We start from the raw sequence: 13095 nt of genomic DNA, 5'->3' as shown, positions 1-13095 counted from the left end.
ATTAAAATATGTCTATGAGATTATCAATTTTGATCAACGGTTCTTTTGGCTGGCTCATTTGGAGGATTGAGGCAGAGTGATCCTTTATGCTCTCTCTTGTTCATCTTGGTGATGGATGTTTTGAGTCGATGATTAAGAAGGCTGCGCATGGTTTTTTATAGGGTTTTTTTGGGGTAATTATTGTGGATGGAACGGATGTGGTAGTTTCTCATTCTTTGTATGGTCGTGGTTTGGATGGTTTTCAATTGGGTTATATTAGAGGGATTTTGATAGGTTTAGAGGCAGCGTCCTCAAAGGTGAATGTGGGGAAGTTTGAAATCATTCTTGTTCGCGAGGCTGATGATCTTTGGGGTGCGAGGTTGATACCTTTCTCATTTTATTTTGGCCTTCCTTTGAGTACCGCATTCAAGTCTAAAGCGGTTTGGGATTCAGTAGTTGAGAAATTTTAGATAAGGCTTGCGGGTTGGAAAAAAATATTTCAAGAATAACTTAATTACGATTGGAATTATATTTGTAGAATTCAAAATGAGCCCCACAAAATCATGCCCATTTAAGAATAATTTTTATACACGTTTAATGTTCGGCTTTTCCATTACCAAGTTGTAAGTGCCGTTTGAGAGGAAAAATAAGGTTGCACGTGGCAGACCTTAGATTTCTCAGGAGTAAATCCCAGCCATTAAATGGACCATAATGGAGGGTATAAAACTGGATAGGATTGACGTAGTATGTAGTAAGTGTATTTATGTCTTTTTGCGTTGAGTCGATATATAGGTATTAGAGTCCTTTCTTTTGTTAGCTTTTATCATTTTAAACAAATATTATCAAGAGCTAGTCTCTTTATCGATATTGGAGTCCTTTCTTTTGTTAGCTTTTATCATTTTGAACAAATATTATCAAGAGCTAGTCTCTTTTGTATCACATTTTGGGAGTTTCTCCTTCTATATTATTTATGGGTATCTTTGGTTGCATCATTCGGTATCAGAGCTTCTAGACTCTATCCTCACCGTTCATCTTGCCGGGGACTCCATCGGAAACTTAAACCTCGCCGGAAACCTAAAGCGGCGTCGGAAAATCTCACCGGAGCTCCCAAATCACTCCAAATCCTCAGATCTATCCAACGCAATACCTTATACTTTGATTTCGACGCTATTCAGCCCTGAATTGAACCAAAGACCTTTGGATCTAACCTGTTCGAACCTAAATCAACCATTTCGAGACTGTTCAAGCTCGATTCAGTGCATTTCGAGTAAGATTCAATCATTTCGAGTCTTGTTCTACCTGTTTTGGACCTCAAACAGCTGATTTTGACAACACCCAGCCTTGTTCGAGCTTGAATCTGTCATTTCATAACTCAAGTCGAAGTTTCAAACCCAGATTTGCTTATTTCGAACCATTTTGGAGCTGCTACAGTGATTTCGAGTCTGCTACAATGATTTCGAGCACAACTACAGTGATTTCGAGATTGCTACAGTGATTTCGGAGCTTGCTACAGTGATTTCAAGTCAGATTCGTGGATTTTAAGGATTTTAGGACTGATTTCAACCCATTTTTGCTGATTTCAGACAAGATCTAAGGAGGGTAAGTGTCAAATCCTTATTTTCTTTGCTGGGTTGTTGCTAGATTGCTCTGTAGTTGTCGGTTCGCATATCATTACTGGTGATTAAGTGTTTTTGGGGTTGTTCTGTTGAATTTAGTGGATGAGTTGATTGGTTTTTCATTATTTGGGGTGGATTTACTTGTTTGGAGTTGAATTTGGGTATTGTAATGGCTTATCGGGCTAGAGATAGAAGAAAAAGAAGAGATAGAGGTAGAGGCTTTGTGGTGAACAATAGTGAAGAGAATGAGTTTGATAACCAAACCATGAGATGCAAGAGTTGAGACAACAAGTTGCTACCCTAACGGCGATGGTGCAAGGCTTACAAGTGTCGTGTGTGGGTAGTGGAGGGCCCAAGGACTCCCAAAGTCACTTTGATAATTCTTTTGGTGATCCGAATTGGCGTAGGCCGCCTTTCACTCACTCTCCTTATAGGTGGGAGAAGAACATCAATATTGAACTTCCCGAGTTTAATGGAAGTCTTAACCCGGATGAGTTTATTGATTGGATTAATACGGTTGAAAGAGTATTTGATTATGGAGATGTCTCCGAGGAGAAGAAGGTGCAGTTAGTGGCTTTCCATCTCAAAGGAAAAGCTTTCGCTTAGTGGGAGCAATTGCAAGGAACTAGGCTACGAAGAGGAAATGGAAAGATTAGATAATTGGAGAAAGTGAAGAAGAAACTCAATAAGCAATTCTTGCCTTTCAACTATATGCAAAACCTCTACAAGAATTTGCATAATCTCAAACAATTTGGAAGTGTTGATGAGTATACGGAGGCTTTCCATCAACTTGTTGCTAGAGTTGATTTGAATGAAAGTGAAGATCAAATGGTTGCAAGGTACATAAGTGGGTTGACAATCACAATCCAAGATGCCCTATCTATGCAAACTTTGTGGACGATTTCGGAAGCTTACAATCGTGCCTTGGTGGCCGAAAAGCAAGAAAAGATGAAGTTTTTGAGATTCAGGCAACAATATCGAGGCGCTTCCAAGTTCGAGCAGCCCTTTTACTCTTATGCTATGGGTGGTTCTTCCTCTAGTGGTGTCCAAGGTGCTTCTTCTAGGGTTGATATTCAAAATCGAGCGGATAAGGCCTCGACACCCGCTCAAAATCAGCCTCAATCCGGTGCTTCGGGGGCTCGAAATCAATTTCAAAGTGGGGGTTTTAAGTGCTTCAAGTGTAGGGAACCGGGTAGCAAGTCTTCGGATTGTCGTAAGGTTTCCGAAGGTCGTAACAAGGCACTTTTCATTGAGGAGGTTACGGAACAAAGTTGTGAGGATGATATTCCCGTTTATGATAAAGAAATTGGGGGTGATGAGGAGGAGGAAGAAGGCTATGCGTTGATGATCAAAAAGACTCCTTACTCCTAAGGATGCTAGTAATGAAGATTGGTTGCGTACTAATATCTTTTACACCACTTGCAATGTTGGCGGTAGAGTTTGCAATATGATTATTGATAGTATAAGTTGTGAGAACGTAGTCTCTTAAGAGGTGGTGGACAAGTTACAACTCAAAGTGGAGAAGCATCTCCATCTTTATACCCTTTCTTGGTTCAAGAAGGGTAATGAAATCAAGGTGACTAAAAGGTGCTAGGTATCTTTCTCTATTCGGCAAAAGTACTTTGATGAAACTTGGTGCGATGTGGTTCTTATGGATGCTTGTTATGTACTACTTGGTCGCTCGTGGCAATACAATAGGCATTCCATCCATGATGGAAAGAAGAATACCTACACCGTCTTTAAGGAGAAGCGACAATTCACTTTGTTACCTATGAAGGAGAAGGTGACTGCAAAGCCTCTTCCCACTACGTTGTTTGCTTCTAAGGGATTTCTCAAGGAAAGTCAAGAAACTGGGTATGTTTTAGTGTTGGTTTCTAAGGCGGATATGGGTGTGTCGGATGTTCCCGAGGCGATTTCTAAACTTTTGAAGGAGTATGTTGATGTGTTTTCTCAAGAGTTGCCTCCCGAATTGCCTCCTTTATGAAATATTCAATATTATATCGACTTGATACCCGGGGCGCCCCTTCCGAACAAGCCTGCATATAGAATGTCCCCAAAGGAGAGGGAAGAGATTCAAAGGTAAGTTAAATATCTTCTAGAGAAAGACTACATAAGGGCAAGTCTTAGCCCTTGTGCGGTGCCGACTCTTTTGACTCCAAGGAAGGATGGTTCGTGGAGGATGTGTGTGGATAGTAGAGCTATCAACAAGATCACTATCAAGTACCGCTTTCCCATTCCGAGGCTAGATGATATGTTGGATTACCTTGCCAGTTCAAAGGTCTTCTCAAATATTGATCTAAGAAGTGGTTATCATCAAATTCAAGTTTGCCCGAGAGATGAATGGAAAATGGCTTTCAAGACCCCTCATGGCCTTTTTGAATGGCTTGTGATGCCTTTTGATTTTACCAATGCTCCAAGCACTTTTATGCGGGTAATGACTCAAATGCGTCAACCTCTATTGGGTATATGTGTAGTTGTGTACTTTGATGATATCTTGGTGTAAAGTAGGTGTTTTGAAGATCACTCATCCTACCTCCAACAAGTCTTTGAAATCTTGAGAAGAGAGAAATTTTATTGGAACTTGAAGAAATGTAGTTTTGACGTTGATAAGGTGGTATTTTTGGGGTATGTGGTGTCTTCAAAAGGGGTTCACATGGATGAAGACAAGATTAAGGCCATTGTGGAATGGCCAACGCCTACAAGTATTCATGAAGTGAGAAGTTTTTATGGGTTAGCTACTTTTTACCGGAGGTTCATTGCCAACTTTAGTAGTATCGCGGCTCCTCTTACCAATTGCCTCAAGCAAAGGGTGTTCATATGGTCCGAAGAAGCTGCCGAGAGTTTCAAATTATTGAAATCCAAGCTTACCGAAGCTCCTATCTTGGTATTACCTGACTTTAACAAAACTTTTAAGCTTGATTGTGATGTTTCGGGAGTGGAAATTGGTGGAGTTTTAAGCCAAGGTGGTCAACCTATTGCTTTCTTTAGCGAGAAAGTTGAACAGTGCCAAACTCAAGTACTCTACTTATGACTTGAAATTCTATGCCATTGTCCAAACCATCAAGCATTGGAGTTACTACCTTGCCTACAAGGAATTTGTCCTCAACACCGATCATGAAGCTCTTAAGTACATCAATAGTTAACATCTCAATAAACGACTTGCCAAGTTGGTGGGTTATCTACAACAATTCACGTTCTCTTTGAGGCATAAATCGGGGATTCTCAACAAAGTGGCCGATGGTTTGAATAGAAGAGTGGCTCTCTTGGTTGAAATAAAAAACAAAGTTGTTGGGTTTGAAGAATTTCACACTTTCTATGCCGAAAATCCTTACTTTAGTCAGATAATCGATACTTTGCAAAGGGGTAATAAGGTTATCGATCCATGTTTCATGTTGAATGATGGATTTCTTTTCAAAGAACTTAAGTTGTGTGTCCCTACATGCTCTTTAAGGGAGCAATTGTTGATCGAAAGTCACAAATTGGGTCATTTTGGCAAGGATAAGACTCTAGCGTTGCTTTAAGATGCATACTATTTGTCGGAAGTGAGTAAAGATGTGGGAGGCTATGTGCAAAGATGCCAAACTTGCCAACGGAGTAAGAAAACAACCATTAATGCGAGATTGTATTTGTCTTTACCGGTGCCGAAAAGTCCTTGAAAATGCGTGAGTATGGATTTTGTCTTGGGGCTTCCTTCTACGCAAAGGCGGAGTGATTCTATCATGGTAGTAATGGATTGGTTTTCAAAAATGACTCATTTCATACTTTGTAAAAAGACTATGGATGCGATAAACATTGTCAATCTCTATTTCAAGGAGTTCTACAAGTTGCATGGCGTCCCTACTTCTATTGTCTCCGATAGAGATGCTAAATTTCTTGCCCACTTTTGGAGGACCTTGTGGAGAAAGATTGACACCAACTTATGCTTTAGTACTTTTTTTCACCCTCAAATCGATGGTCAAACGGAAGTGGTAAACCGGAGTCTTTGGAATTTGTTGTGATGCTTAGTTGGTGAACATCCAAAAAGTTGGGATGAAATTCTTCCCTTGGCGGAGTTTGCTTACAATTCTTCTCTAAACCGCACCATCCACACTTCCCCATTTGAAGCAGTTTACGGGTTGAAATCTTCTAGTGTGGTTGACCTCGTTCCTTTGTCAACCCCTAAGAAGGGACACTCCAAGGCGGAAGATATGGCTACGTTGATGAAGAATATCCACTCTCAAGTTAAGCTCAATATTGAGAAGTCTAATGCGAAGTATAAGGCGACCGTTGATGTACATAAAAGGGAGGTTTGCTCAAAGAAGGGGATCTTGTTTGGGTTATCTTGAGTAAGGATAAGTATCCTCATGGTGCTTACATGAAGTTGAACGATCGAAAAGTGGGTCCTTGTGAAGTCTTGCACAAAGTCAATGACAACGCTTATCAAGTCCGCTTACCCTCTCACTTGAGCATCTCCAACACATTCAGTGCAACATTTGGTGCCCTATTTGCCGGAGGCCACTACCGTAACTTGAGGACAAGTTTCTTTTTAGTAGGGGAGTATGATACAGTATGTAGTAAGGGTATTTATGTCTTTTTGCATTGAGTCTATATATAGGTATTGAAGTTCTTTCTTTGTTACCTTTTATCATTTTGAACAAATATTATCAAGAGCTAGTCTCTTTTGTATTCCATTTTGAGAGTTTCTCTCTCTATATTATCTATGGATATCTTTGGTTGCATCAGGGATTTGAACCCATATGGTATATGCACATTTTACTTCCACTCACAAAACATTTGACACAAATTTTGCGTAGGATCCCACACCAATGATCGCATATATGTGTATGTGTGTGTTCGTATACATGAGTGGTAGTTTTAGAAGGTATAATTTGGGGGACTTAGAGTATCCGCACCAGTATCTTTAAATTTTGGACCAAATTAGAGAAAAAAAATCACTTTATTACTTTGGTTACTCTATTTTAAAATATCTACTGCATCATACTCTTTATATTAAAATTTTTCCATTAAAAATATTACTTATTTATTCTTTTAAAAAAAAGGGGTAAAACAAGCAATCTGGTTGGCCCCATCTCTCTCTCTCTTGCAAACTTTCTTTCTTTCTTCTCAAATAGCAAACAAAACATGCAATCCTTTTCTCTCTCCTACTTTACTCTTTTTTCTTCTAAAACCCAACCCCAAAAAATAAGCAAACATGCAATCCCAAAATGAACGACTCCGATTATTTTTTTAGATCCAAAATAAGCCCAATAAGGAATTTGTACCCATTGGTACAGATTTTTCATCTGTACCATTAGGCTTTCTGTTTTTTTAACATGGTCGCAGATGTGAATTTATTCTCTAAAATTAAATTTGATTATGAAAGCTTTAGAGACAAAAATTAATCATGACTCTTTTATGATAAAATGATCAGAAAATGGTCCGGACATTCACATCTGCGACCATGTTAAAAAAACAAAAAGTCTAATGGTACAGATGAAAAATCTGTACCAATGGGTACAAATTCCTTTTTGGGCTTATTTTGGGTCAAAAAAAATAATCGGAATCGTTCATTTTGTTTGAAATACTTTGCTTATGGTCCTTATAAAAAATAAGCTCAACCCGGTATCGTTAAGAGCATTTATAAAACATTCAAACTTTGCTCTAGAATTCAGGCTTGAATTCTGGAACAAAGTTGGACGTTTTGTAGGTGTCTTAACCGATATCGAATTGAGTTTATTTTTCGCAAGAGCCGTATATAAAGTATTTTAAACATAATGAGCGTTTTTATCATTTTTTTGAGATCCAAAACGGGATAAAATGGGATTTGTAACCATTCGTAAAAAAAAAAGGATTTTGTACAGTTGTACTGTTTTATGACGTGAAGGAGGAGTTGGTATAATTTTAACATAGTCCAAGCACAGCACAGCGCAGCACGTGATTTTCCCCTTGGTTTTGTACTGTATGCTTTGGTTTTGTACTATTGGCTGATGTGGCAGAAGGGTATTGGTTTGGAGGAAAAGCCCATTTTTCCTCCTCTGGCGGAGAGAATTTATTCTCTAGAATTATTATCCAAACTAACTTCAATTCGAGGCCAACTGTTAGCCCAAGCGAGGTGTAAACCATCATGCAAACCCTGGAACTCAGCTGCCAAAATGGAGCAAGGACCAATTTTACGTTGAAAACCTGCCAAAAAATTACCGTTGTAATCTCTAATCAAACCCCTGGCCACTGCAGTACCATAACGGTCAACTCCACCATCGGTGTTAACCTTAACCGTTCCGGTGGAAGGTGGATCCCAACCAACCAGCTTTTCACTGTACCCTCTCGCAAGGTTGGTATTGTAGACAGTGAAGTGCCATTCGATGGCCCGGGCGAAAACATCTTGATGGGTGAAATATCTAGATGCCGGTGTATTCGATAAAGATTGGAAGTGATCAAGATTGTTGCGATTAATCCAAGCGGTCCAACACCCAAGAGGAAAGAGAATGGACCACGGGATACCCGACATATGGGCAATGGAGGATTGGCACTGAGATTTCAGCCAAGAATGAAAAGGAATTGAGCAATCAAAGAAGGAGACTTGACTGCTAGGAATGACAAGGTAAGACCACATATCTCTAGCAAAGGAGTGACTTTTCAGTACCGAGCGGGTATATCCTATGTGGTATCCGTTCAGCCTATTTAAGCCGTCCGATACACTTTTGGACGGCTCGGATTGAAACCCTTTCTCTCCTCTCACCCTAACATTTTCTCTCGCCAAATTTGAGCCGTTCAAACATGCAATGAACGGCTCGGATGCGCGAGTGAATACCACGTGACAGTATCCTCAATTGGAATTTGGACAATGCGGGCAAAATGGGTTGGAAGTGATATGGCGAGAAAACAGATTGTCTTCAGTAGCAAGACGCCCGTGGGCAACAAGCCAGAGAAAATGTAAGACGCGCGGATTAGCATTAACTTTCCAAAGCCAGCGCCAATCAGTGAAAGGGGAAATGCAACCCCCCACAAGAGTCTAGGGAGTAAGCCTCCTTACTACTATTAAAAGAACCCGAGGAGCTAGGAGTTCCAGCAAACACCATCCGTCATCTCAGCGGAGAAACAACGGGCCGGATGACTCCAAATCAGATTTTTAATAACAGGAGGAATATCTAGAGCTAGAGGTTCTGTTCAGGGCCCAAATACCCCCATCCCAAAGATCACGCACCTTCAAGATACAATCTTGAAGACGGTCTACGGATGGTTTACCCTATCCACCGAACCGTATTTGCTTCTTCGCACTTTGGCCCAGAGAGAATCCGGTTCATGATGAAACCTCCAATTGAGTTTGGCCAAGGCAACCTGATTAGCAGCATGAGCTTTACGGATACCCAGACCCCCCAAAGCCTCGGGTAAAGGTGACCTTGTCCCAGCTAAGAGCATGTAACTTCCGAGACTCCGCGGAAGAACCCCATATATAAAAAATCCCGGTTCAATTTGTCCAAGCGGTTAGTCATAGACTTATGGAGGACATTGGTTTGGGATATGTAGGAAGGAATGGTGGAGTTAACAAAGGTGATGAGGGTATTCCGGCCAGGGAAGGAGGCAGATCCAGCCAGCCAAATTGGATTGGACTTTATCAATAAGCGCTTGAAAGGTACTAGTATTTTTATTGGGACGGGTGTGGTGGATATGGTTATCTAAGGGCATGTTTGTTCGACAACAAAAACAGTGATCAAGATATTTAAACAACGGGCGGTTCTGGAGACACTTAAAAAAAATACCCCAAATTTCAATCTCATTGTTACCGGTTCAAATTTTAATGATTTGAGTCATTCAATGTGTTCAGAACATGATTTTGAAATATTTTTTTAGGTTAGGTGTCTCCGGATCCGTCCCGTTTAAACAATAATATAGAAAGATACTATATGACTCCAATTGAAATCTATATATTCTTAACAACAATCCAAAGTTCCAAGCAAACAAACGAGACCCAAAGGGTTTGATTCAAATTTCTTCAGGCGCCGTATTTGATTTCACGTGATCGATAAGAAAATGTCTCGCATCCAAAGACTCAACCGGTTCGTACAACTCGATCACATCCATGGCTTTCAAATCGCGCTCTATGACAAACTTCATCGACTCATCCGTAACCAAATAGGCATCGGCCTGATAATCGAACATCAGCTTCATTTGCCAACTCTTGTTTCGCTCATCAAGAAACCACAGATTCCCCAGGTTTTCTATTTCCGGTGGGATTTCAGTTCCAGGGAAATGGTCCTTCACTTCCTTGGTAGGAATAACGAGCTTACCGGATGTGATATCGTTCTTCGTCAATGGAAGCTTGAAGAGGAAACAGTTTCCCTCTCCTTGCCTTAAATCCATAGTCTCAGCTTCACGAATGGGATGATACTCATACGTCGCGGTGCCTTCAGGAACGTTACCCTCGATTTCCGCTCTCCTTACGTACTCAATCAAGTAATGGTGGTCGTGTAAACGTCGTGAAGGTATGCTGAAGTAAATCACGTCCTTACGATCCAAACGGTGACGATCCAGAAAATCGACCCAATTGTCCGTAAGCGCGAACTCTCGATCAATATGAGAGTAGCTCAGTTTCATATTCCACCTGTTTTTTAGGTGGTCGGAAAATTCGACGTTCCTCTCGGAAAAACGGCTCGGAACCGAATGGAAATATTTCGATGCTTTGTCGTAAGGAAACACGAGCACGTTGTCTTCGACGTCGGTAGGATCGAACTGCATCTCGAGGAGAAAACTTCCCTTCTTGAATTCCATATTTGAATCTCTGCAATGGAAATAACACAAGTAGTAATACTAATACATACTCGATTTGATTTTGGTATATTACGCGCGCCGACGTTCTTGATTATGGTACATTCGATCACCTTTTTCTACACGTACGTCATATTGGTCCTGAGTAAAGACGAGCAAGGCTTTTGCTGCGAGTTTTACTTTTAAAATCACGAGCTCCAAACTTGGGATCGAGCATAATACTGATTCATTACGGGGAGTGATTTTTGCGCTTCTCTTTATGATATCCACACTTTCTTTTTTTTAATGTTTTTTAGGGTTGAAAAGTGTATGTATTTTTTATTTTTATTTTTGTTAAAAGACCAAAAAAAAAGAAGCGTGAATATTAAGAAATAGAGTGTAAAAATCATTTCCTTTTTCATTCATCGGTAAAAATAACCATTAAATCGGAGATTACAAAACCGAAAGGTCCCAAAATCCCAAAAGAGTCAGGCCCGGAAAAAAATAAGTTAAATATTTAAGGAGACATAAATGTCCAAATTGGGCCCTTAAAAAGAGTAAATTATTATTAACTGGAGCACCGCCAAGTTATGTTCAATGGTCTTCTCCATCACACATTGGTGTGGATTCCACTACTAAATGTGTGGCTTCTACACCAATGTGGGGTGGAAAAACTTTTGGGAGCATCACGTAATGGTGCTCCAAGAGCACTGAATAATCACTTCTTAAAAAGTCAACGTAAAACTAGAAATTGTTATTTGCTCTTGGATCACCGCCACGTGGTGCTCCAAGGGCCTCTAATACTACTACTACTAAGTCTACTACAACACATTTCCGTAAGATCCAGAACTAAGTGTATAGATCCACGTGAATGTGTGGTGATAGAGATCTCTGAGCACCACCGAATTATCACTCCATGAAAACAATGAGAACCCACACTATCAAGTCTCTATTTGCGAATTGCGAACAAATCCATGGTACAAATTACTACTAGTACTCCGAGGCTAAGTTTAAATTCCGTAGTGAAGAAAACCTTACCCCAATTTCAATTCTGAGTGAACTTGATAATGTAGGGTCTGATCAGAAAGTCCTAAATGTGTTGGGTTCCTACTTAATTTCTTCATCTCCTTAGAAGTTGGAACTAGTACTACTTGTTCTTTTATCTTCACGACTTCTACCAAGATTAACAAGGAGAATCCTGATTTTGTACAGCCACACATTACCCACCTCTCTATATTGGTCATTCTTATCATATGAAAACTACTTTAAACTCTTGGTTAATCATCGTTCTTGTACCCCCGTATTTGCGACCTAACGTATGTCATGAATTAGGCATGTTAGCAGATTAGGTTTGGATCCGATTCGAACCCAGTCCGATGCAATTTGGAATAGATTACCAAAAATTGATCGGATAATTCGTTTGGTTTGAATTCTAAAATCCAAAGATTAAAAAATTTAAATTTGGATATAACCGATCCTATCCGGTTACAAAGCCGACCCATCATCAACTTAAATCTAAAAAAAATCTAAAAAACTTAGGCCATGTCAAAAAAAAAAAATCTCATCAATTTTCATGTTATTTTCTTGTTCGATTGGGACCTTCATTTGAAGTGTGTTTCCGCTATATTATTGGACTAGAGACTAATGACATTAGTCAGGTTGTTTTTGCTAAATAATATTTCAATTAATGCATATGTAGAGAATGACCGCCTAAAAATCTGCAACAACATAACTTTAATCTATTTAGTTTAGCGAAAACAGCCCATAAGCCCATATAAAAAGCCTCATGGGCTCCAGGTCCTTGTGTGCACAAGAAGGGTAAACTGAGTCTTCATTATGCACGGACCACGGGCTGCTCAATCTTTCAGACCAAAGGGTACGTAGTGCAACCCATTCGGATGACACAAATCGACACAAACTCCAATTATTATTCACCGCTTGACTAATTCTAGGAATCAATTCTACAGGCTACTTGCGGGGTCTCACTCTTGCAAATGATTTAATCTAATTATTTTTTACGGAGAGCTAATCAAAATAGTTGTCATGCAATGTAGAGCGCGCACGCTCTCTCTCTCTCCAAGAAAGTCAGAAGCTACCCATGTTATTACTTTTATAGCACCTCAATATAACTTCGATTTAAGTTTGTTTAGTAACGTTTTGACAGTTTACTTTCCTAGCAATGGGATGAGTAACAAACAATGGCATTCATTCATGTCTGTGCTTTGAAAGAGTATAACAATGGGATTCCGATCTTTGATTAATTGACCCAGTGGGTCCCGAATTGGACCTGATAACATAAGGATCAAAAGTCTAACGTTCATAAAAATGCCGATAATGACACACTAAGATATTTTCCATTTTAGTAGACAATGGATGGCTAGTTTCAGATAGCAATGTAGAGATAATAAACTTACTAACCACCAATCTACCATTGGTCCGGATATCCGGTTATTAAAACAAAAAAAAAAAACACTAACCCATCAATGTGACAGGAAAAAAAAAGAAGGAAAAACACTCAAAGGGTTGATCTGGTGGCCAAGGCATGGAACTTGGGGGTTTTGCTTCCTCCTTAGGTCTCAGGTTCGAAACCTCTTAGATGCTATCTACTCTTTCGGGACCAGTCCATACAAAACTTTGCTCCAACTTTAATTGGAACCCCCGGAAGTGGACGGTGAAATTGATCTCTCAGAATTAGCCGATGTGAAAAATATTGTGGAGGTAAATAATTGTGGTATAGGCATGTCCATTCATACGGTCTACACTTATCCCAAGGGAT

Source organism: Rhododendron vialii, chromosome 7a, assembly GCF_030253575.1.
Source record: "Rhododendron vialii isolate Sample 1 chromosome 7a, ASM3025357v1".
NCBI classification, from domain to species: Eukaryota; Viridiplantae; Streptophyta; class Magnoliopsida; order Ericales; family Ericaceae; genus Rhododendron; species Rhododendron vialii.
Note: the sequence above shows the minus strand (reverse complement) of the source record.